Source organism: Emydura macquarii, unplaced genomic scaffold (assembly GCF_026122565.2).
Source record: "Emydura macquarii macquarii isolate MOO-44397 ecotype Brisbane River unplaced genomic scaffold, CSIRO-AGI_Emac_v2 contig_1424, whole genome shotgun sequence".
Taxonomy (NCBI): domain Eukaryota; kingdom Metazoa; phylum Chordata; order Testudines; family Chelidae; genus Emydura; species Emydura macquarii.
Genome location: NW_027131561.1, coordinates 762,350 through 789,205, shown reverse-complemented (window position 1 = coordinate 789,205; position 26,856 = coordinate 762,350). Strand labels below are relative to the sequence as shown.

At 40.6% G+C, this 26,856-nt stretch overlaps 1 protein-coding gene across 6 annotated transcripts in view; it reads right to left on the bottom strand.

Moving 5' to 3' along the window:
- The window catches only part of TBL1X (transducin beta like 1 X-linked), a 255,757-nt gene that overhangs the window by 178,421 nt on the left and 50,480 nt on the right, over positions 1–26,856 (bottom strand). For 4 of the 6 annotated variants that reach the window (XM_067553003.1, XM_067553004.1, XM_067553001.1 and 1 more), the window contains one exon: positions 3,466–3,538. The exons of the other annotated variants lie outside the window; for them this stretch is intronic. The gene's annotated coding sequence lies outside the window, so the exon portion shown is untranslated. The remainder of the gene's footprint in view (positions 1–3,465; positions 3,539–26,856) is intronic. 6 annotated transcript variants of the gene reach the window in all.

Here is a 26,856-nt window from a genome sequence, read left to right as displayed (position 1 = left end):
TCCTAACACCTATCCAATTCTAGTCTCTGAAAAAGCAATAATTCCAATGGCTGCAACTGTTTAAATAAACTAATTTGTTTAATTTTCATGAAGTTTTGGGTGAATTAAACTTCAGATAGGTCAACCCTTATCCTGACCTTCTAGAAATAACTTCTAAAAATGTCAGTTTTATTAAGGATTTCTGTAGATAAATTGATATAAATATAATTGTAAAAACTTAGTTCATCTCCATAAGAAAGAAAACAAACAGCCCTAAGTCCACAGATAATGAAAGATTATCCATCATACTCATTGAAAAGCAGTAACACAGTCATAAACCATTGACTGTAGCTCACAACAGTAATAATCCCTCTGAAATTAGCTGTGTTTACGTGCTACAGCATCAACAGGCTTTGCTTGGTTTCATCTGTACCTATTAGCTAAAAAATCAGACGTTAAATTTTGTTAAATTATTTCTCAGGGACTACTGTATAATTTAATACCAAACACAAAGTTGCACAAATGTATTTTTATGTTGTTGCAAACCAAGAGTCAGATTTTCAAAAGAGCTCAGAACACTGCAGCTCTCATTCAGAACAACGTTCCCATCAGGAGTACTTGGGTACAGCATATGCACAAAAAAACCCTCACCCTTCATTTATGTGCCTAAAAGGGAAAACCTGGTCCCAGTGCACTCCATTTCAGTTTTAAAAAGGAAAAGCATAGGACTCACAATAATCACAAATGAATGTCAAATATACAAGTAGGACGGATAAACCACTTAATAAATTATTACAGGGAAAAATCCTGCGCCAATAAGCGGATAAACTATGTAACTTAACTAGACTGCCTTCATCTTTTAATTATATGGTTAACTTTTTGCCTTTTCATAACAAACCAAGGACATATATGGCCTTCATGGGCCTACTGTTCTAGTAAAAAGAATCACAACATCTACTTATCTCTCTTTCAATGCAGGACAAATACAACTACATGGTCTTTGAAAAGCATAAAATAACCACCTTCCTTTTCGCCAACAAGCTTCCTTGTCATGTTAACAACTGAAAATTTTAAACTCTAATTCCAGAGAAATCGCCTTTGTTGCTGCCCTTAAAAATGACCCAAAAAAAGTGAACAATGCAGAGGAAGAAAATAATCTTAAAATGAATGCTTGAATTTATACAGGGTCCAAGATACCAAAGGCCAGGAAATGCCTTGTCGGTCATCACTATCAACAGCAACAGACTCAAATATGAAGAGAAGGGCAGAGAATGTGGGGCTTAAAAAATGAAAATTTTTTGTGTGTATTAGTACAAAAGTTCAAAGAAACAAGAAAACATCTCTGAATAGTCTATATCAGATTGAAAACAGAAATCAAACTAATTTTGATTTTAAAATATGCATCTATTATTTAATACAGTATCTCTCTCCTTTAAAAAACCCCGCACATGCACACTGGGATCTTTGTAGTAGATCCTGGATATTCATTGGTTCAAGAGTGTGCCCAGACATATGCATTTGAGGAACCAGCCTTTAAACATGAACAATGAATGCACATGAAAACAGCCAGTCAGTTTTAATGCTGTAAATGACAGTGTGAGATTACTTGAGTTACAAAACAAAAACTGACCTTCAATGGGGTCTTAATATATTTCAGAGCAAAGATAAGGATGTATGCTATGTACATGTGGAATGTGCAATGAGTTTAAAACTGGGGGGCATAACCCCTCAGGGGATCACGAGGTTATTTGGGGGGAGGGGGTCACGAGCTGTCAGCCCCCATGCATGCTGGTACGGATGGCATGGCATGGCATGGGAGGGGGGGGTCATCACAGCCTGAAATATTTTCCAAGCGGTGTCCCAGCAAAAAAAGTTTGAGAACCCTTGGTTTAAAATCGTACATGGTGTAGTCTATGAAACTTAGTGATTTGTTATAAGAGGTTTCATGTTTAAGTCTTTCTTTATAGCACAAATGATTAAAAAGGCAAAAAAATTTATACTTTGACTATAAAAAATAATCACTTAATACCACTGTAAACTAAAATATGTTTGCCTACACAGCTCTAACACATTTATCAATTAATTATTATTTTCATTCATTGAGTTCAGGAATATGATTAAGCCATGGCAATGTTTTCAAATCAAACACCCTGATATCAGTCTAGGTCAGACATGAACCAAAAGCAATGGAGTTTGCAAGAGCCAATTTCTCTAAAATATAAAATAGGTAGAAATAAAGAATCTTCATCTTACATAAACAATGATAAACCTTCCCTAGCTAAAAATAACTTTTAAGGAAAGGATAAATTCCCAGCATGGAGAAGTGCTACAATTTTGGTATTCATTTCCAAAAACTCAGTGAACTTTGCCTCCATATTAAGAATATGTACCGGGCAAGAAGGGGGGGAGGGGGAAAGTGGTCAATGCTACAGATTGCTTATCTGCTCATTCAAAATACCCATTCACAAGGGATGCGTTTGTATTTTAAAGAGTATCTATCTATTCCCCAGTAAAATGAAAAGTCTTAGGGCTGGCCCCAGGGTTTAGTGGTAATTTTTTGTGCTGTCATAGGGGAAATGTATGTTTGGTTCTTGGAGTCTCTTTTCCTAGGAAGCTGCCAGCACCTTCAGTCCTGTTGTGGAAGGGAGTACCCTGGCATTACTTAATGGCGACTCTTTTAATTGACTTCACGGCAGCTTTTCCACCAGTCAACATGGCAAAGAGCAACACATACAGCACTACAGCGGTGCGACTGAGTCACTGCAGTGCTTTAGTGAAGACACTACTATGCCGACGAGAGAAGCTCTGTGTAGTTAATCCACCTCCCCAAGAGGTGGCAGCTATGCCAATGAAAGATGCTCGCCCATTGACATAGTGCTGTCTGCATGGGGGGGGAGGGGGGGAAGGAAGATTAGGTCGGTGTAACTACATTGCTCAGGGATGTGGATGCTAGTCCAGAGTCTTCTCTGATGTGCTTTTCTCTGCCTATCTCTGTTCGCTGGTGCTTGACAGCTTCTACACTCTAATCTTCCTCTATAAGGCCTTGATCCTACAAAGTGCTTTGCAACCTGGCCCCAATCCAGTGATGCATGTGCTTAACTTTAAGCAAGTGAGCAGTCCTATTGCACCCAACATTTATTCTCAGTAAACCGAACCAGCAAAAAAAAAAAAAAAATGCCAACAACAACAAAAGACATTTTAACTATAATAATCTTTTTCTTCACTTAACTTTATACATGCTTTGAGGTTAGAAATAAAAAACACGGCCTGTTATGATGTATTGAAAGTCATATGCAAGATCTTAAAGAAGCAAGCCCAAATATTCTTGCCCTGTTTCATTCCAAGAAACCTTGAGTCATCTGCATAGTTTCCAGTAAGTAAAGCCAATACAGTTAATATTTATTTTTCAGGCAAAGAAGAGCTCAAAAAAAAAGCTGACAGTATTTTAATTATGTAACAGGAATTTCCATTTAAACATTTACTTACTCAGGGGCAAATGAACCAAATTCCCAGTCTCCCCCAGATTTTCCCTTAAGGCCAGTTTCCAATCCTTGGGTACCTGTCAATGACAACAACAAAAAAGGAAACACCAAGTTCACATGAGTCCTCTTCAAGAGTTCATGAGTTTACCCTTATGCTCCATGACCCAAAAACATCAACAACTAAAAGTTCCAGATATATGGATTGATAACAGGATTCTCTCCCATCAATTTACTGGACCAGAAAAAAGGCTAAATGGACTTCTCTGTGCATGGAGACTGCTCTCATTTTGACCAGTTCTGCAAATTACTCTGTCTGTAGAATCAACAGAACATAAAATAAAAGATTTTCTGAGTGAAAACCAGTGTAAATTCAGACTACTGAAAGGCAAGTTTTATGACACAGTCATCCTTTATCCTTATTTTAAAAAAGGGTATTAACTGAAATTGACATGGTCAAGGTTTTATTGGCCACAGATTTAATTTACCTTAAAATTGTTATTGTCTGAAGCAGAAATCCTATAGATTCAAATTACCTTTTTACAAACCATGAGAGGTTTTGTGCTTTTATTTACTTAATAAAGGTAGGGCCCAATGAAAAATATTGACAATTATGGTAGTATCACATAACAGTTGAAATTATCATCACTAAGCAATAACTACTAAATTACTTTCAACTATGTGCAGAGCACAGGGGGCCAAATGCAGATAGCAAGTGAAAAAAAGAACAAAGGTAATATAAGTTTGAATTTATGTGAGAAAAGCCATTAAAAATTTCAAAACAGTGGTGAGTTGAATGTATGTCAAAATTCAAAAAAAGGGTTAAATAAGATTTTAACTATATTCTCTCCAGTCTTACTTTCTTTCACACTGTCCTATCCAGGCTTTTCCAGAAAAAAACATCCAGAAGTCATGGCAGCATCAACCCTCCTCTACCCTCATCCCCCTACCCACCCACCATTAAAAGAAAGTTATTTAGGCAACAAAATCAAGCACTTGAAAGCTAGGAACTCCCAGATTCACGGTTGCTTGTGCAACTTCAATTCTGCCCATCTGTGCACTGAATGAGGCTGGAATTCTATGGAAAAAATAGCAAGTAAACATGTAACTAAAGAATGTATCGTAATGCAGATGCACATCAACATAAGTCCCAATTTATGCAGTCCCAAAACAATTGTTTACCGGCAGCTATAAAATGTAATTGCATCAAAACGACACATTTTAAATTTCTCTTTTATTATTATTATTAATTGTAGAATAGTTTTAAGATAAGAAGCCACCAGTAAAAGACAAGAGAAGGGTGAATTTTTTGTTACCATTAGAGTTACAGTATTCTATATACAAATTCTAATTGCACAAATAGCCTATTGAATAAAACATGACAAATATACAATTGTTTATGGACTGGCCAAATTCTGACCCCATTATAATATGGTGATAATGGGCACAAAGAGGTTACTTCCGCCCTCGGGCCACAAGTGCTCCAGACAGAATGAAGAAGGACTCCTCTTCAAGTACCACCTGTCTCACAGTGCAGGAAGGGATCTTAAACCTAATGGTCCCCCATCTCAACTCCCTGACATGTAAGTCCACTACAGAAATTAAAGAGACAAGGCAGGTGAGGTAATATCTTTTATTGAACCAACGTCTGTTGGTGAGAGAGACAAGCTTTCAAGCCACACTGAGCTCTCCTTCAAGTCTGGGAAAGGTACTCCCAGTATCACAGCTAAATGTAAGGTGGAACAGATTGTTTAGTATAAGTAGTTAGCAGATACTGTTGGGTCCATTCAAGGTAGAGTGACCCATTAACGCTACATTGCATTGCAGAAATGTCAGCCATGCAGGGATCTCTAGGGCAGGCCCTATAAGCCATGGAGTGTCTACTCACTTCACTAGACCCTCTACCTCCATCTGGGACATCATGGAGGCAGAATGCATGCTCGTTGCCCCCTCTACTAATAGCCATTATGCTTTCTTGAATACTTAATGGTCATCAATGGGAGCCAAGCGGGGCAGAGTCCAGAAAGAGTTTGGTTATCATGTAAGCATTACATATTCACCTCATGGATCCGAAAACAATCAAGATGTGCTTACATAGCCAGGACTGAAGAGAAGAATGGGCTAAAGTAGTGCTCAATTCCCTCCTCTGCCACAGACCTCCTATCTAACCTTGGACAAATCACATAGTCTCTGTGCTTAGTTCCCTATGTGCAAAATGGGGATAATAGTGTTTTGCTACCTCACTGGGTCTTGGCTGTATCTTTACATTAAAGATTGTGAAACATGAAGATACTACAATAAATGAGGGCCATGCAAGTACCATAGATAGAGGCAGATTCAATGCTGCTGAGCCCAGAATTGGGTCTTATGCATAAACACCAGATAAGGGAAATAAAGGCTCCAAATTGATTTCAGCTGCTATTTTAAATCAAAGCAAAAATGATAGCCTTTCAATGACAACCAGAGCTGTTGACTTGCTACAGGCATATTTGTAGTAGCAGGCTCACGCTTCCAACATTTTCTGGACCCCTGAACATAACATGGCCCTTGATACAGTCCTTACATTTTAGATTTCAATTAATAAGTTTCTTTCTTGAACAACTTTTAATTCGGAGTGGAATTTTCGCCCTCTGCCTTTTCCCCCTAGGGATGAGCTTGGACCATCTCTCTCCAGGGAGAGGAGAAGCAGTTGATAGCATAACTTCACATGTTCTTTGGTTGGTTTGTGTTTTTTTCCCAAGAACATGTTCCTGTCTCTTCCTGAACTGTATTTATTGTCTGTGTATTTATGATTGAATTTTGACCTTGAGATGATCTCACACAAGGTGGTGGAGGAAGGGGGATCAGTGTTTTCCCCCCCTAAAAGGTGTGTGTATGGGGTGAGGGGAAACCAAAAAGATAGTAAAAAAAGCAACGTGATTTATTTCTTTTGGGGTTTTTTAACCCTATTTTTTAAACCAATCCAAATTTTAAACATCTGAGGTTGGCAATAGGGGAGTTCACATCAACAGAGTGTGGCTTTCAACGAACCAAACCATAACTGAGAAGTCTGTAATGAAACTCAAATCCCATGAGAGTTTCATGATGAAAGTTTACCCCACCTCTAATTCAAGTTGCACACAAAAATATCTTGGGAGCAATCCCCACTCATGCAGCTTACCTTATTAGATCATTATTTATAGAGGGTACATTGCCCATTTTAAAAAGATACCTTAGGAGTGTGATGAATTTACAAGAGGTCACTGTTGCTTTATATTACTTAGGTTTTCAAGGGGGGACTGGTCTTTCAAAGGTAGGTGAGAAGGGTTTAAAATGTAAGTGGTAAAATTAGGGTTTATAAATCCTAATATAAAATAGGCAATTTCAGCTATCTGATACCATAAGGAAGGAAGCTGAGGAAGGAAGGATATTTATAAGTCCATACTCCAGACATTTCTGATTAAGGACTTATAAATCTGCTTCCATGACCCTGTACACCAGCCTCCCCCACAAATCTGCTTTTCTAACTCTATTTCCCATGCCACACATTTTACACCTTGTTCCCTCCACCCTGACTGCTCCTCCTCCACTCCAATCAATTCATTCCCCAACGTTTTGCCTCTTCCTTTTAATTGCCAGCCATCCAGACTTTCCTCACCTAAACAGCACACAAATTTCAGCTGATGCAGAACACAGCTGCCTTTTTGCTTAGTGTAATCAGTACTTCTTCAGGGAATCTGTTACACATGTGCTCCACAGACTGCATGAGCTTTCAATTAGCTTCAGGGTGCAATCCAAGACCTGTGTATTTTAGACTGTAGGTCAAAGACAGAGATGAATCTGAAGGAGGAGTCTAAATCGGTGTAAATGAAAACAATTTAGAATCTCTTAGGATTCCCTTAAACTAACAGGACCTTCCACATCACCTCTGCAGTTGGCTCACTGAATCTAATGTGATATAACTTGTGTGCTGAGGGAGTAGAAGGCAGGAGTGCAGCAAGAATATAAATCTATGTGATAACGTTTGCTATGCAAACAGATCTTATTATTGCCCTCCAGAGTTTGCTGTTTGGGCATTTAATTTTTTCCACTGTATTCGGAACAAAAGAATTATTTTTAAACAAATATTCTTTTTAAATAGACTCCACACACCAATTTTGCTTTATGCACCAGGGATGAAATTCACCCCAGTGCATAGGCGTCCCTCTCCTCACAGAGTTGAATTTGTTACTAGTTGAAAAGCTTATGTAATCTTTTCTGCAGTTTTTGCTAGGCCACTGGGCTGATAAAACAAGATGAAAGTTGAAAGCACTCTCTTGCACCCACCCCTCCCTCTAAAAAGAGCAGTGGACTCTGGATTGCTTAACTGGCAGACTTGACTTCATCCGTTGAGGATGGAGACAGCAGTGCTGCTCCAAATTCCGACTCACCCCAAGCGAGTGAGTAGGTTGACCCCTTGATCCGATACCATGTAATACACATCATAACATTCAGAATGGTCAGCAATAGGACAATATGCCAGCCAAAATCTAAAGTCACTTCAAGAAGAGATTTTCAAAGCCAGCTAGGGGATTTAGCCATACAATTCCCATTGCAAGTAGTGGGAATTACTAAATGTGGCTAAATCCCCTAGTTAGCTTTTACACTCTCAACCTCAGTCTAACAAAACTGATTCCGTAGGGAAAGCACACGTCTTTCATGTTTTGCTACTTCAGCAATGAATTGCCATTTAATAGTGCTGCACTTTACTCATGTGTACAAACAGTTGCTTCAACATTAAGAGATATGGGCTGAAAGTGGACTTCAATTACAATGAAAAATTATTTCCATGTTAAAATCAGACTCAAAATAGCTAAGCTATCTTAAACAATGAAAACAGTCCACCGATATTAGTCACCTTTATATTTTGATATTAAATTATAAATAACTAATGTTTAATGTGTAACAGACCACGACAAGGATTTAATGCTTGCAATCCGCCCCCCCCCCCCCAATATACAGTGTCGCCAATGTACACATCGCCTTCAGATAACTTATTTCTTTGTGCAGTTAGTGGTGAGCTATATGTTAAATACTGGCAATGACATATAATTACAGAAAATCTTTTTTACTTGAGCTCCATGATTCCACAGGAGAAGAAAGAGAAGTTTAAAACTATCAGCATGACCAAAATCATTCAAAACATACAAATGAGAAAATAGGATTCATTAATGATTCAACAGCATCCATAATTTATGATGATGTTTATCCTTTTGTCTCAAATAGTTATGACAGTATTACGAGTTTGTATTGTGTCTTTCTTCTCTGATTTAGCTTAGCTCTAACAGATGGAGAGTAGAAGTGATTAAAATATGTCCCAAATATTATGTCCCTTCCTGCTATCTGAAGGACAAGGGCCTGAACCTTCAAACCCTCTCTTGCAAATCGTTTAGTAAGACTAGTAAGAATTTGAGACCCCGTCCTGAAAATACTAAGATCGTGTCTACATGGTGGGATGCTGCACACTGTGAGGGTGTGATTCCAAAAGCGCACTAATGTGTTGCACAATAATTTAGTCTGTACAGATCCTGCTTGTTGGCACGAAAAGTTTCCCTCGAGCTCTTTAACATGGTACAGTTTCAAACGGAACTATGTTGAAACTCACCAGAAGGGTCCACCCAGCCCCATTAATGCATAACACGAGTACACTTTGGCAATACACACCCCTGTAGAGCGCATTACCCTGCTGTGCAGACAAGCCCTAAGTGGTGCTGAGCACATGCACCCACCACTGACCTCAGCATTACCAGTTGCTCAGCATGTGTCAGAACTGGCTCTGTAAGCCTCATGGATCTTAATGCCAGGGTTCAATTTTTTTCACTAGTTTATGATGGACTTAGTATAATCACGCATTTTATAGGATAATGATGTTGTGAAGACACTTGACATTCTAGAATAATGTGACTTTTTCAGGTTAGTTTAAACTTCTTCCCAGAGTGACGTAAGCGAAAGAATTAACAGGAACTCATACTGGAAAAGAATGTCTATGTGGGACCTTATACTAGTGTAAATATAGCAATTTAAATACACACTCTACCTTATATTGGTATCTTTCCCATGTAAACAAACAAACCCTAGAATTTCTCAGCAAACCTTTAAACACAACTTATATATTTATGCTTGCCTAAAGCCATTGCATTTAACGTTTCTTTGATCTATGAACTTCACAGTTCATGGAGGAAGTGGGGGTGACAAGAAAGGAGAGGAAGCACAGGACACCTGCTAGATTCAGTAACCATTCATCACAGCAACACTTCACGCAGGGCTGCTCCAGAAGTACATTTCCAACCATCCAAAAGTATTAAAGACAATCTAATTCCTTACATATTGGAAACAAAATCCACACCATGAAACACTAGTTACTGGTGCAGTTTTGTTCTGCTTTACTGTATGTGACATGTTACTTAAACAAGAGAGAAAAAGATTTGCCACAAAGGATGTGCCAACAATTTAATAAATACTTATATAGTGTTTTGTTTCCCTAGATTTCCAAAGTACATTACAAGAGAGGTAACAATTACACCCATTTAACAGTTGGGAAACCAAAGCCAAACTAATAGCTTGGGCCAAAAATTTCAAAAAAGGCTACTGACTTTGGGTGGCAAACAGGACACACCTTGGCCTGGTTTTCAAAAGTGCTGGGTATCTACATTTCAAATTGACTTCAGCAAGCATTGTAGGTATTGAGCACCACTGAAAAAAGTCAGACTCAAGTCATCTAACATTGAGACAAAACCATAAAAGCCATTCAAAATCACTGGCCTCTTTTTAAAATCTGACTTTTTCAAATAATTTGTGTAAAATGAAACAGCACTTAATTGGCAAAGCTGGGAATAGAGGTCTGGTCTTCTAACTCATGCGCTTGTGGATTCTCCACTGACTACATTATAAATAATTATATTTATATTACAGTAGTGCCCAGGAGGCCCCAATCAGGCCATATAATGATAGTTGCCATACCACACACATAAAAGATAGTCCTCCCTTATAAATAAAAGGATAATGAACAAAATGTTATAACATAATGCATTCCCGATGCTAGAAAATACTAATTTAAGGATTTAACTTCTTTTTAACTAGGATCACTAATGAAAGGTTGAAAGGGATTGTTTCTTTAAACCCTGCACTGTATAAAGACTAGAAAGCTTTACACCATCCATTACCGTCTGCTTTCCTTGAGACCTTAACCTACTAATTTAGGAACCACGCTTCTTCCTGTTGTACATTCAAAGAGGAAGCAGCTATGTCAAAAATGAGCTGTAAACAAACCAACAAGTTTATGAGCTGCTGTGGTTTTTCAACGACCAGACGAGCTAATGGAAGTGCTGCTCCAGTGCTCCACACACACCACTTCCTGCCTACCTTCTCATGATTTAATTCAATACCAACAGGAAGGCCAGGTCTATGCTAAATAGTTACGTCGACCCAGCTACATCACTCAAGGATGTGAAAAATCCACACCCCTAAGTGTAGTTCAGCCAACATAACCCCTCCCGGGTAGATGGCGCTAAATTGATGGAAGAATTCTAGCTGCTACCTCTCTGGGAGGTAGATTATCTACACCAACGGGAGAACCCCTCCCATTGGCATAGGTAGTGTCTATTCTGAAGTGCTTTGAAAGAATTTCACATCTCTTTTCTTTTCCATAGTTTCCCCTTTTAACTTGGGGTCTTAGTGGATCTACTTCAGTCCCTGAAAGTCCATTTTCTCATAGAGATTCTGGGAGGAGAAGGTGGGAGAAGGACAGAAAGGGCCATAAGCTATCTATATATTAACTTAATTCCTTTCTGAGCTATATGTGAACAGTATGTATTTCTCCTGTTATCTGAGGAATAGAGGGAGAGAGACATCTTGCACAGAATAGCAAAGCCATTAAGAGCAGAAAGAATGTGGTACCTCATCTGGATTACTGAATGACCGCATTGCTACTTCTTGTATTGGAACAGAGTTTAAAGGAATTGAAGAATTTACATAGCATTTTTCACATTCAAACTGCTTTATCATCATTAAACACTTTCACAATAACTTCTTGCTACACTATGTGTCTTTAATAAAGCCACTGTTTAGAGTGCTGAACTCTCCTGAACAATTTTTTTCAAGAATCAGATATTTAAACTAGCTGTTAGGGTTTCCATGGACTGTTTGGACATTCCTTTTCTTAGCTTCTTGTTCAGTCTAAAATAATAGGGCCCACCGAAAGTCACACGTCACAGGGAATGACTGTAAAATTAGAGTACAAATGATAATCATGATGGATACATTTTTTCTTCTAAGCAATAAATGGAACCATCATTTTCTTCAGAGCTAGTGAAGGGAATCTTATTTAAATCATGCAAGCATTCCAGCCAAACACGACACAGCTACTTCTACTAAGAAAATTAATATCCTGGTTTTTTTTTTCTACATGAACTATTGTATACACATCCTTTAAGTCTGCTGTTGAGCTCTGTCACTGTTTGCCCTCCACAAGTGAGAGGAATAGTAGTAAGGGGAAAGGTCACCCAGGCATGAGGCAACCATGATGCTGTATACTAAAAGCCAATATGTTAGTAATGCTGAGTAAAACTGAAGCATGTTTGGGCAAGATATGAGCCTGGTATGCAGTCCCAAGATATGATATTGCTTACCCTTTCAGCTAGCAATGTTAGAACAGCATTGGGAGAAAAGTACACTCGCTACACCTCTGCTGCAGATGCAGCAACTGCCAACTTCCAAAAGAGTCCAGACACTGAAGCAGGATTTTGCCTTTATGTTGTCATAATATCTCCAGCCACTATTCAGGAATTGTTCTCCAATACCTGCACCTTGCACATTCATTCACCAGCTCGCAGAGCTACCGTTTGGCCCTTCATTAATTGATATTTCTCTTGTCAAAGATTATATTTCAATGAAATTGTAGACAAGTTCTAGGTACAATTACAATTAGTTTTTGGCGAGTATTTGTACAAGAACAAACTAGATCTCGGAGACTTTCAACGCTCATCTGAAGTAAAAATGTAAATATGTACGGTCACACTAAACACTCCTACAAAAATGATTAATTTGACAGCCACGGCAAAATTATTCCCTTGACTTTTGTGCTTGTGATCTATGTTGGAGTGAGGGAGAAACTTTTTACACTGCAGATTTCATGTGTCTAAGTATGAAACTTTCATGCAGAGTTGGTGTGTTTTTCAAGACGACTTTAGGAATGTAGTTTGCTTGAATGCAAATGCATGCTTACTTAGCACGTGCACTACACCACTTGTATGTATTAAAATTCCTAGTTTGCATGTACACACAACCCAACAGACATGCAATGTAGGTATGTGTTTTGTCCATACATCAATGTACATATACAAACTCGAAAATCAGGCCCTTTACATTAACCAAATGTTGTGGTTTAGGGCAGGTGTTTCACAGTTGACATTTTGTTGGCAGTGGTATCAAAAAAGGCACAAATTAAAGGGGTTTGCAGGAAACTACTCCAACAACTCAGGGTTGATATACCATTGTGAGACAAGGTCAAGAAGCTTGCACTGCCACTGCCTTGCTATATTTGATCTCTGCAATAGTTTTCCAAGGGTATCAATTTATCACCTCTCTCAGTACTAACTTCACTTAATTTTTTGGATAATGGCAAAAAAAGGGACTAGATTTCCTTTAAAAAACTGACAACACACATGTAGAGTTTCTGCATCAATTCCATTCACTTAGTAAGCTTGCCTTATCCAACCTCACTGACTAACCCTCACTTCATCTCTTTAAATTTTAATCTTTTTAGACTCCAAATATATTACATTTGAAAAGCCATCAGTAAAAAAGAAAAAAACATATTCTTTCCAACTAATGCACATGTGCATCTTGTGATGAATATATTTTGTTAGTGAGACAATATGTCCATGTGTGTAAGAAATAAAGTATATGAGCATGTATAGGGATGTCTCAGTATGTGATAATTGATGATCCACAAACAGAACAAAATATGAAAGGAGGCAAGACACCTAGAACAGGGCTGTTGGAATGGTGTTACATCTAGATTTTATGTTTCGCTGGGGACATGATTTCAATAATATTTTTGATTCATATATCAAAACCTTGATAATCGACTGTAAATTGAAATTTGTTTTACATGTTCCAAACAAGCACAAACCCAGAATTATCTCCTTCAGTTCACTGTCTTGGATTTTGTACCCAAGTGGTAGCTTAGAGAATTCCATGACAAAAAAAATCAAGATTTCCCCAAAACCAGTCATGCCAAAATTACACACACAGTAAATCTATGTACAAAATAAAAACTTGGCCATTCAGATACTGAGTTTTATAGCAGTGGATAATAAAAGGCAGGTAATACAATATACCTTTATTAGAACACCCATGTGATCCCAGTGGATTTATTCACATTACAGGAACCATCACTGCCACCGAATGGCAAAGTCTGCCTGGCCAAAGACTGGAACAAAATAGCTTATCTCACGCCCTTATAGATAGGCCTTTCTGGTCATGGATTTCTAGACTTGGAAACATTTGATTTTTTTAAAATCATTTTGACAGATAAACACCTATTTGTAAGCATTTTTCTTTTTTTATTTAAATTTTTCACAACTTCAGGAAATCGGGGGGGGGGGGGGGGGGGGGAAGACAATTATTTAATGACAGTAGACACTGAGATTCAAAAGTTAAAGATTTATAAATGTTAAAACACAAATTGTTAACACCTCATGTCAAAATAAACAAAGCAAATATCTTTACCTCAAACTCTAATAAGTCTCAGCAACATTTCTCTTACTTTGCCTATCTGTAAACTTGGATTATTATGGATGGAAATATTTTTTCATCGGTTTAGGAGTGTGTGGTGAAATCACCATTTACTGATAAAAATCTAATCCTTCCAAACCAATGGATGAGGTACAGCAGTGGGACCAATATGGGGAAGCTTATACTGAATAAAATATCAGATATTTTTAATGGTCAATTTAGATACAAAGTTAAGATTTTGTAGAGAGATCAACCAAAATGTTTCCATGACTTAAAAAATAAAAATAAAAAATCGTAATGTGAACCGTCTGTTTGGAATTAAATATTTGCTGAAGTGATTGCCGCCCAAACAATGCAGTATTTGTTTAGTTTCACTCTTTGGTTCTCACGCACTAACAAATCTACCTATTTGCATTCTCTAAATGAAAAGCACATCTTTTCATTCTTCTGCATCAAGTGTGGAAGAACTAAAGATTTTTTTTAAAACTCTAATTTAGTTTTAATAATCTAAGGTATTATTGGTAACAAAGGCAATTATTTTCAAATTAATTTTAATCTATGTAAGTTTTATTTAATATACTCTTGTAGTTGTAGTGCATGTTTGATTAAACAGAGCATTTAAGGCCTCACAACATTTGTCTAGACACCAGAAATGTCACGTTCTGTATGATGAGAGTGACTTTTAAAAGGCTTTTGGAAGGGAATATTTGAAGAATTTTTATTGCTTCAATACTCATTCCTATGCCATTTTTCTCCAGATGGATATCTGGATATAAAAAGTAAGAAAAAGTTTAATGCATAATTTTAAGAAGTCTTTATGCTTTCTGACAGACGTGACTGTTCACAGATTTCTTAATATATAGCTACTGCATTCAAGCCTGAATCCACAAACACTTTATTCATTTTGACAGTCCTATGTCAGTAGAACTGCTTACCTGAGCACCTTACTCACATGCAGGAATTTGCAGGACCAAGCCCTTAGTTTGTGGTTAAATGAAATATAGCTGATAAGACTTTGGGGAATAGTCTGATCTTTTCTATACCTCAATCACCTATCTCAAAACAAATCAGACCTGGGTTTGTCAGATTATTCACAGTCTTTAATTCACAATTTCTTTCCATGACTATTAGTTATTTACATGAGAACCTCTCTGACTTCATGGCAAATTGCAATGGTAATGGTAATTTGAGATCTGCTGAATGCTGAACATAAAATAAAACAAAGCACCCAAACCATGCCTGAAAAGCTTTGAAAAGGCTACAAATCACAGGACAGGAATCCATCAAACTACCACCTTTAAGAGTTAAAAATTTTGAGTGCTCAATATTTAGAGTTCAAAAGGAACGATTTTATTCTCTCCGAAATGACATATGCACTGATTATTAATGGCTCCTCCTCTGCATAGACATTGAAAAGAAATCAAATACTGTCAGTCATGGACACTGGGTCAGATCCTAGAATGATGGGGGCTATACAGGTACTCAGAGGGCTTGTCTACACTAGTAGTGCTAGCGCTTCTAATGAAGATGCTGTATGCCAACAGGAAAGCGCTCTCTTCTCGGCATAATTACTCTACCTCTGGGAGATGCGGAAGCCATGTCAGCATGAGAGCATCTCCTACCAACATAGCACCCATGTGGACAGCACTTAGGTCACTGTGGCTTTCACTCCTCGGGGGGGAGGGGTGTCTTTTTCACACTCTTGAGCAATGTAAATTAGATCGACTTAAGTGGCAGTGTACACCTGTTCAAGAAAAATAATCCTTTTTCAGCTAAAAGAATATTTTTGTTCAGTTTCATTTCATTTTTCGGTTCCCCCCCCCCCCCCCTTTCCTCTCCCTTTTCTCCTACTGAAAAAAAGGGAGATGGGGGAAGGAGGGGACCTGAAAACTGAACGGAAAAAAAAAGTTCAATTCAAAATGACAATTTCCATTCTGACTCCATTCCATTAGCTGAAAAATAAAAAACTCCCGAAAAAGTTTTGTTCTCCGCTTAGTTCTAATTTTTTTCCCCAGAAAATATTTACACCATTTGTCAAACAGTCCTATTCAGAACATTTGCATTTTAACCATCAGCCATTCTGCCCTTGTCCAGGCTGCAGTACAAATCTACATCACCTTAACAATAAAAGACATAAGAAACAGCACACACATAAACCCTGCATCATATTACATTATTTTTTAAACTATACTTGGACTTCTCCATGCAGAAAAATATTTTGGCTAACATTTCACTGGACAGGTAGAGTGAAAATTTCTGATTATTTTTGATGGTTAGAATTGCAAAAAGTTTCAGCAGTAAATCATCCTCAGCAGGCCTCATCAAACTGTTCTACCGTAGATCTAGCACAGCACTACATCAACCTGAGATTTCATCTTTTTCTGACATGGCCAAGGTTTACATAGGTCACAATTACAAAAAGAAGGCTCTTGCATTGACCCACTCTCTCAGCAAGTGTTAGACCCCAGCACAAAACTGCTGAAGCCTAATTCAGTGGGGAAGTTGCAGCTAGTTAGTTATTGGCTCTCTAAAACTATATAGACTTAGGAAGAGGTGGGTCCTGGATGGAAACTTCAAGGGTTGCCATACATTAGGAAGGAAGATTAGGCTGAGGATTTTGAAGTGTTATGTTGGTTATCAACAAAGCCACTATCTCCAGGAAGGAGGTGAGAGTTTGAACATTAAGGCCTTGTCCACACGCAAAAGTTGCACTGCTTTAAACATACACCAGTATAGTTAAAGCAGCACAGCCCATCTTTTCTGGACGCAGTTATAGCTTATTCCCCTTCTCACGTTATACTGCTACATCAGTACAACTCTTCACTCTAGAAGTATATCATTTAAAAGAAAAAACAAATCACATCCCTAACCGAAATAGTTATACTAATACAAAAATTGTGCACAGATCAGGCCTAACATGCTCTCACAGTAACATAAATATTACATTGACTTCGCTATTTTTAGTCATCCCGGGGACAAGAGATTAAAAAGGGCAGCTCAAAATGAACCCTGTGTAAAAGCAACTTTCTTGAATGGTGAAAGTTAAAAAAAAAAAAAAAAAAAAGGCCTCTTGTATCCATTTGACCCTTTGTTCCCCCTGATCCTGGTTTCAGGATTGATGCAAAAATACATTTTTGTCCCATGACTTTAAGTGAAGCATTTCTAGATCTCAATTGTTTTGGCAATGAATTGTATGCCAGAAGCACAGGGACTCTGGGAAACTGGAACACAAAACACATACATGGCCTTTTTCACTGATCCTCCCTCCTTAGCAGCTCTTGCTGGATCAACTTGTACTATTTCAGTGCTGGAGGAAGCCTAGATCAGATATATATACACTTAACTTACTGCAGCCACTTCAGGTATTTCAAATTCAGTGGCTGACACTTCAGGTCAAAATCTCAAATGTGATCTCACCCTTTGGTGCCACTCAAGCAGTAAAAGGGAGATGTTCTCTATAACTGGCCAGCTGAGACCTCCCCTGATTATGGGAGTAGCTGGCATAACACCAGGGACCCTCACCTGGCACATAATTGGTGGAGCTGGCTCCTGTGCCAGCTGTCTGTCCCCTGCCCCCATACCCGGGCTTTGGTGTACAGGGCATGCCAGACCAATTACCGCAGAGGCTGATGTCCACACTACCCTCCTTGGGTCGGTTTGCGCGTTCTCACCAGGAGCACTTCCACCAACCTAAGAGGGGCAGTGTGGGGAGCTGAGAGCCAGGTCTCTGAGCTCCCAGCCGGGAGCCCCATAGGCTGGCTCCCGGTGGGCCCCCTTTCCCATTCCCTGCCAGGAACCAGTCCCAGGCTTCTCCCATCCCCGTTCCCCACCAGGAGCCAGGGGAAGCCACCAGGTGCTTCCCCCCTCCCCGTTCCCAGCTGGGTGCTTCTGGCCCCTGAGGAGTGGGGTCCAGTTGCCTGGGTTTCTCCCCCACATGCCCCTGCCCCCACCCCAGCCTTTAAATTAACAAGGCTGAGCTGTGAAATTGACAAGGCTGCCAGCTCCCAGCAGAGAGTGGATGGAGAAGCTCAGGGCTTCTCCCTTCCCCGGTCACAGCCAGGAGCCTGGATCCAGACGCCCGGGCTTCTCACTGGGAGTGGGAACCAGCTGCCCAGGTTTGTAGCAGCCTTGGCTTCAGCTTTCTTGTCAATTTCACTGCTCCAGCAGAGCCGTGAAATTAACAAGACTGACAGCCCCACCACCTATGTAAGGGGAGGCAGTGTCTACACTGACACTGCATTGCCCTAACTAAGGCAATAAAAGCCCTACGTGTCTCATCAAGGTGGTTTTATTTTGTTGAAAAACAGGGCAGTTTTTCGGCAGAGAGGTGACTGCAGGGTGTACACCAGCACTGTTTTGTCGACAAATGCTGACTCTCCTGTGTAGACCAGCCCTTAGAGAAATCTTTAGGCTGCTCTGATTTATGCCTGGGCTAGAGCCAGTGTACAGCAGGGAGCTATAAAACTGGCTTGACTCCTCCTCTGTGCATACACACACTTCTGCACTGAACAGAGCTCAACTGCAAGAGAGGATCTGGCCCACAAGGTGTAATGAAAATCAGACAACTTAAAAGGAGAAAAAAATAGATAAATGTTAACTATCTATAAAGTATGAATCTTCTTATGAACTTTGGCAAGTCTATACCAAAAATATTCACTAAACTTTCAAAGAAACAGAAATAAATTAATGAAATCAAATCTATAGCACCCTAAATATACAGTGTACACACACACACACACACACACACACACACACACACACACACACTACATTTTCCTCATCGAAATCCATACAGGCCAAGTAACATAGCGTGTCTACCAATTTAATCCCCACATTTTTCATCCTTAAAAGCTCTAATTTAGTGCTCACAAATGTAATTGCCAATTCTTGCTTCAGGGACTTCTGGTAACTTGCTCAAAATACAGGGACACCTGTCTTCAGTGACCACTCAAGGGACCAAAAAAATCTTTTCCTTTATTGCTGCTCTCTTCTGATTTACAGTTTGCCAAAAAAAATAAATAAATAAAAGTGAAGGTAGGAAGGTCAGGGCCAGTTAGTGCCCCATCTGGCATTGTTTGTTTATTTTGGGAGGATGGCTCTGTTCTTAAACCATGAACAACCCCCATCTCTGCTATAACATCTTAGATCTCTCTCCTGGCAGCAGCTGGGGCAGGCAGCTGAACAGCTACCACTGTGAAACAGAGGAAGCCTTGTGAAGGACTACACTACAACTCAGACGGGAAAAGGGGAGGGAAAGATTTAGCACTCCCAGCATCTGCAAAAAGCCTGCTGAGGAGCAAAACATGAACACTGACTTCCATCCCCCACCTCAGGTATCTATTATTGTGGGAAGGAAGGAGCAGTCAATCACCTGAGGCAAAAGGGTGGCTGGGGTCGCTGACAGAGGTGGCATTCTAATAAAGGTGGAGCAGAATTTTACACCTTCCACTTGAAGATACTTTGGGGGGTGCGGGGGATGGAGTCTCAAGACAAAAGAGTGTAATAAGGGAAATCTTTTTAAAGAGGTTATATTCTACATGGTAGATCAATGACAACTTATATACAAGTGATCATAACTTGATCAAATGTATAATGTGCAAGCAGAATAAAGACCATTAATATATATACTTGGTGCTTTAACAGGGCCAGTTTCACAACGCCAAAAATTATGAGCCAAATCAGCTGGGAGGAGGAACTGAATCAGGAAAAGATGAATAATAATTGGGAATAATTGCCAGCTACCCAAAAAGTCACAATCCCAGACTGATGGAGAAGGCTGTGCTCATTAAAAAAAAAAAAAAAGGCCTGGTTTAGAGGGGAATTGAAGGCAGCTACAAAGAATAATATATAACAAATGGAAGAAAGGGGAAGTTGATAGTAATGAATATAAATCAGACATTAGGAATTTTAGAAAATTGATAAGGGAAGCAAAGGGACATAGGGAAATATTTATGGCAGCAGAGTTAAGGACAGTACGAAATTTTTCAAAATATATTAGGAACAAAAAGAATCTTGACCATGATATTTGTCCATTTCTAGATGGAAATGGTAGAATTATCAATAATAATGCAGAAAAGGCAGAAGTGTTCAATAAATATTTCTGTTCTGTATTTTGGGGGAAAAAACAGATGATCTGGTTTTATCGTATGATGATGAAAACACACCTTCCATTCCACTGCTATCTCTGGAGAGTGTTAAACAGAAGCTACTAAAGTTAGACATTTTTGAAACAGCAGGTCCAGATAACATAGATCTAAGAGTTTTAAAAGACCTGGCTGAAGAGCTCGCTGGACTGGTGATGTTTATTTTCAATAAGTATTGGAGCACTGGAGAAATTCCAGAAGATGGGAAGAAAGCTAAAGTGCTAATTTTTTAAAAAGGTAAATGGGATGACCCGGGTAATTATAGGCCTGGCAGCCTGACATCAATCTCAGACAAGATAACGGAGTGGCTGATAGGGGAGTTGATTAATAAAGAATTAAAGAAGGATAATGTAATTCAAATCTACATGGGTATATGGAAAATAGATCCTGTCAGACTAACTAGATATCTTTTTTAATGAGACTACAAGTAGGGATGGTAAAGGTAATAGTGTTGACGAAACTTCAGTCAGGCATTTGACTTGGTAGCATATGACATTTTGATTTAAAAACTAGAATGATATAAAATAAACATGGCACACATTGAATGTATTACCTAGGGAGGTGGTGGAATCTCCATCTTTAGAGGTTTTTAAGCTGCGGCTTGACAAAACCCTCGCTGGGATTATTTAGCTGAGGTTAGTCCTGCTCTGAGCAGGGGGTTGGACTAGATGACCTCCTGAGGTCCCTTCCAACTCTATGATTCTATGATTAAAATCCGTCTGTCTATACATTTCAAAATGTAATTGTAAACAGGGATTAGTCAACAAGGGGTTGTGTTTCCAATGGAGTCCCGCAGGTATTGGTTCTTGGCTCTACCTTATGTAAGAGTTTTATCAATGTCCTGGAAGAAAACATAAAAATATCACTGATAAAGTTTACAAATGACCCAAAAACTGGGTAAGTGATAAATAATGAAGATGACAAATCGCTGATTCAGAGCGATCTGGATCACTTGGTAAATTGGGTACAAGCAAACAAATGTGTTTTAACATGGCAAAGAATGTAGGCCATACTTACAGAATGGGGGACTCTATGCTGGGAAGCAGTGACTCTGAAGAAGAATTGGGGAGGGGAGGAGAGGTAGATAATCAGCAGAACATGAGCTCACACTGTATCCAAAAGAGCTAATTGTATCCTGGGATGCATAAGCAGGCAATTCTCAAATAGGAGTAGAGAGATTATTTTACCTTTGTATTTGGCACTGAGGCAACCACAGTTGGAATACTGGGTCCAGTTCTGGTGTCCACAAATCAAGAAGGATGTTGATACATTGGAGAGGGTTCAGAGAAGAGCCATGAGAAGGATTAGCAAACATTTCTTAGACTCAAGGAGCTTAGCTTATTTAGCTTAACAAACAGAAGGATAAGAAGTGACTTGATTACAGTCTGTAAGTAACTCCATGAGCAACAGATATTTGATGATGGGCTCTTCAATCTATCAGAGAAAGAGCTACCACAATCCAATGGTTGGAAGTTGAAGCTAGACAAATGCAAACTGCAAATAAGGTGTGAATTTTTGACAGTGAGCATAATTAACCATTGGAACAATTTACCAAGAGTCATGCTGGATTCCCCATCACTGGCAATTTTAAAATCAAGATTAGATTCTTTTTTTTCTAAAAAATATGCTCTAGGAAATATTTTTGGCAAAGTTTTAAGGCCTGTATTATACAGGATGATCAGATCACTATGGTCCCTTCTGGCTTTGGAATCTATGAATCTATGTCAGCATGCTCCATTTAGTTATGACTTCTTACTGTTCTTCCTGAACCATTTTCTTTTTGTTTCTAAATTTCCAAATTGTTAGCGTCTGTCCTCTTGATTTCCTGTTTTTTTGCCAACAGGAATAAACTCTTGCAATTCAATGTTATTAATTTTCTTCAGAATTATAAATTCTAAGTAGACATTATTGAAATATTTTGCCAATGAAATAGTCCCCCTTTCTAATCTTAGGCTGTAGGCTAATATATTCTGACCACATCAATTTCAGTTACATAATAAAGCCCAAAATCTATAACGGAAATATTACACATTAAAAGTTCAATTCTCAAAGATTTACTTCTAAAGCTGATGGACCAGGCTGTGTGTTTGGCGGTATTTGTGGTCAGGTCAACAGCCTTATTTACACTGGTCATTTCCCCCATGAAGTTTGTCACTCCAAGAAGAGCTGCAATAGTAACAACAATGAGAAACTTTAAGGAATATGTTAGTGCAGGTGCAGTCAATGGACACATAAGACATTCAGATCATGTCTACACTATAAAATTATGTCAACTTAACTTACATCAGTATACAGCCACCGTAGTTATTAAATTGCTTGTGTGGGCGCACACTTGGCTCCTTGTGTCAGCAATACACATCCTCACCAAAAGCACTTGTATCAATTGTATTGCCAGTTTGGGGCATTGTGGGACAGCTCCTGAAAGTAACAGTCGACGTAAGCAAAACAGCAGCTGCACTGACACTAATTACATCAACTGTGACTTGGGGAGGTGGTGTTATTAATAGAGAAGCACTTACGTCAGCGGGAGCTAAATTTAAGCGAAGACATTTCCACAGGTATGTTGACTGACACAAGACAGCTTAAGCTGACCTAACCGGGTAGCGTAGACCAGGCCTCAGAAGTCAGAAAACATGCCTAACATTTTGCCTACTCAAATCGCTATTTTTATTATTATTACTGATTGTAAATAGTCCATGAACTAAAATAGATCACTTCAAGATACTAATGCCTCAAAAACTCCTTATTGGCAAACTGATTGCTTTTCAATAGCATCAAAATACACATATATATTTTACACATTCTAACTGTATAAAATACAAATATGAATGATATAGCCCAGTGGTTCCCAACCTGTGGCCCAGGGGCCAAAAGTGGCACGCGGCAGCTTTCAAAGCAGCCTGCGTCTCCCCTCCTGCTGGCTGTAGAAGGAAGCCGCTGCCTAAGGACCCAGGAGGTTCATGTTTCCATGGGGCTAAGACCAGTGCAGGCTTCTTGCTGCAGCCAAGATCAGCCCTCCCCTCCCTCTGGCTGTAGCAGGGAGCAGGGCGAAGGGCCTGGGTCCCTAGGCAACAGGGTCCCTGCTGGAGCCAGAGGGAGGGGAGCACGGATCTTCCATCTCTCAGGCTGCCGAAGAGAGCCACTGCATAGAGACTCAGGGGAAGCCCATGGAGCTATAAGACACTTGCAGTTTCCCTACTGCAGCCAGGGAGACGGGAGATGAGCAAGGAGGCTGCCTCCTCACTGAACTCCTTCCGTCTGGCTGCAGTGGGGGGGGGCCTGCTGGCGGAGACTGGTGGCCCTTCAGCGTTGTAAAAATAATATCAGTGGCCCTTGAGCCAAAAAGGTTGGGAACCACTGATCTAGCCCATTGCATAATACAAGAATCAATATCACCAAGTGGCTATAATTGAAAAATAAAAATAGAACATTGCTTGAATAGACAGGGCTTTCATTTGATCTCATCTCGAAGAATCTCCTTTTCACCCTCTTTCAAATGGCCATGTTGGAAGGCCTTAAATATTTAAGGAAGTTCTTTCCAGAGTTTCTTTCAGATAGTCTTTCAATTAAGAGTGAAAGCTAATTGGATTGGTATTAAAATGTTCAGACATAATCCACATTCTAAGCGTAAAATGAAGCTCTTACCCTAGAACTGCAACAGACCATGGTGCGATGGCAGAGCTTCCCACACTCAACACAGACCAGAACCGGATAATTCTGCCTGAGTTACTCAAAGTAGAAGAAAAGATGGTTACTTACCTTGTAACTGTTGTTCTTTAAGATGTGCTGCTCATGTCAATTCCATTCTAGTGTGTGCGTGCCTCTGTGCACTGTTACCAGAATTTTTTTTCCCTTCAGGAGTACCCGTAGGGCCAGCTCCGGTGCCCCCTGGAGTCCTACACACCTGCCGCGGTATATGAGGTGCCGCCGACCCTATGCTCCCTCAGTTCCTTCTTGCTGTCCACTCCGACAGCGAGGACGGGGGACAGGTCATGGAATAGATATGAGCAACACTCGAAGAACAACAGTTACAAGGTGAGTAACTGCCTTTTCTTCTTCGAGTGTTTGCTCATGTCGATTCCATTCTAGGTAACTCACAAGCAATACCTTGGAGGTGGGCCCAGAGTTACCAAGGAGCTGCCTGAAGCACTGCTCTGCTGAACCCAGCATCATCCCACGCCTGCTGGACAATGGTATAGTGGGCCGTGAAGGTATGCACCGATGACCAGGTGGCAGCTCTACAGATGTCTTGCTCCAGCACCTGCGCCAGAAAGGCTGCCAAGGAAGCTTGCGCTCTGGTGGAGTGGGCCGTGACAACACCCGGTAGAGGAACCTTCGCCTGCTCATAACAAAAGTTGATGCAGCAAGTTATCCAGGAGGAAATGCGCTGGGTGGAGACAGGTAAGCCCTTCATCTTATCTACCACTGTAACAAAGAGTTCGGTAGTTTTCCGAAATAACTTAGTGCATTCAATGTAGAAAGCTAATGCCAACCTAATGTCAAGTGTGTGCCACCTCCATTCTTCCTCCGAGCCATGGGAAAGAACACTGGGAGAAATATATCTTGGTTAGAATGAAATTGAGACACCACCTTGGATAAGAAAGCAGGATGAGGCCACAACTGGACCTTGTCCTTATAGAAGGTTGTGTATGGCAACTCTGAGGTAAGCGCGCTAATCTCAGAGATTCGTCTCGCTGAGGTAATCGCTACCAGGAAGGATACCTTGCCAGGAGATCACTAGCAATGGACAGGCTCAAAAGGGAGACCCGTGAGCCAAGACAGAACTAGGTTCAAATCCTAAAGAGGCACTGGATCTCGAACCTGAGGGTAGAGCCTCTCTATTACTTTCAGGAACCTAATCATCATGGCATGGGAAAAAATTGATTTCCCTTCTAGCGGAGGGTGAAAGGCCGAGATGGCCGCCAGGTGAGCTTTCAACAAAGCCATAGCCAGGCCTTGCAGCATAAGGTGCAATAAGTACTCCAGGATAGCCTGAATTGATGACCGTTCAGGCGGAATTCCATGGGACACTGCCCAGCAGGTGAATCGCTTCCATTTGGCCAGATATGCAGCCTGAGTGGAAGGCTTTCTACTACCCAGAAGAATTTGCTGAACCTGCAACAAACTGGCCCATTCCTCTGGGTTCAACCATGGAGTCTCCATGCCATGAGATGCAGAGACTCCAGACCCGGGTGCAATAAGCAGCCTTGGTCGTGGGGGAGGAGATTGTGCCACCGAAGCAACTCCAGTGGCGGGACGATGACAGATCTAGCAGTATGCTGAACCAATGCTGGCGGGGCCATGCCAGCGTTACCAGGATGATGTTTGCTCTGTCCCTCTTGATTTTCAGGAGAACTCTGTGTAACAGCAGAATGGGCGGAAATACGTACATCAGAACCCCTTTCCACTGTAAGAGAAAGGCGTCAGATAGGACCCCTCCTCGAGGCCGCAGAGAGAACAGAACTGCAGGCACTTCTTGTCCCATCTGGATGCAAACAAGTCCACTTGGGGAAAGCCCCACCTCTTTAAGATCTTAGCAGCTACCCTCAGGTGGCGCTACCAGTAATGGTGGGGTAAAAAGACCTGCTGAGGCGGTCTGCTGTGTTGTTCCTGATGCCCGGAAGGTGAGAGGCTATAAGGTGAAAATCGTGGCTCACTGCCAGGTTCCACAGACATAATACCTCCCTGCAAAGGGTCAAGGAGCGGGCCTCCCCCTCCCCCCGCCTTTTAATATAGTACATGGCAGCGGTATTGTCTGTCAGCACCCACACTATCTTGCCTGCAATGAAGGGAAGGAACACCTTGCAAGCAAGACATATCGCCCGTAGCTCCCTCACGTTTATGGGAATGTCTTGCTCCTCCCACGACCAAACCCTTTGCATGCTGTGGTTAGAGCTGATATGGGCCTCCATTCGAGGCATCCAAAACCAATATGACCGAGGGGGCAAGCTCCTCGAATGGCATGCCCCGCAGCACCGAGCGAGATCCTGCCACCATTCCAGTGAGGAGAGGACGTGGGGAGGGACTGTGACCATTCGGCCCAATGAGTGCCCGCTCGGGACGTACACCGAGGCCAGCCATGACTGGAGCGGCCTGAACCCTATGTGTGTGAACCTTACTACATATGTGCAAGCTGCCATATGTCCCAGCAGCTGCAGACAAGACCTGGCTGCCGTGATGGGGCACTCACGCAGGCGAGTAATAATGCCCAACTTGGCTTCGAAGCACGGTTGGGGCAGAAACGCTCTGGCCCACATGGAGTCCATGATCGCTTCAAAGAATTCTATCCGCTGTCCGGAATTAGTGTTGATTTCTGTTCATTTATTAACAGGCCCAGACAGCGGCAGGTGGTACATACGAGGTCCAGGCTGCTTCGGATCTGAGACTGGGACCTGTCCTTGATCAGCCAGTCGTCTAGGTACGGGTAAATGTGCATGCCGTGGCATCTTAGGTGCAACGCCACCAGCGCTATACATTCATAAACACTCTTGGGGCAGATG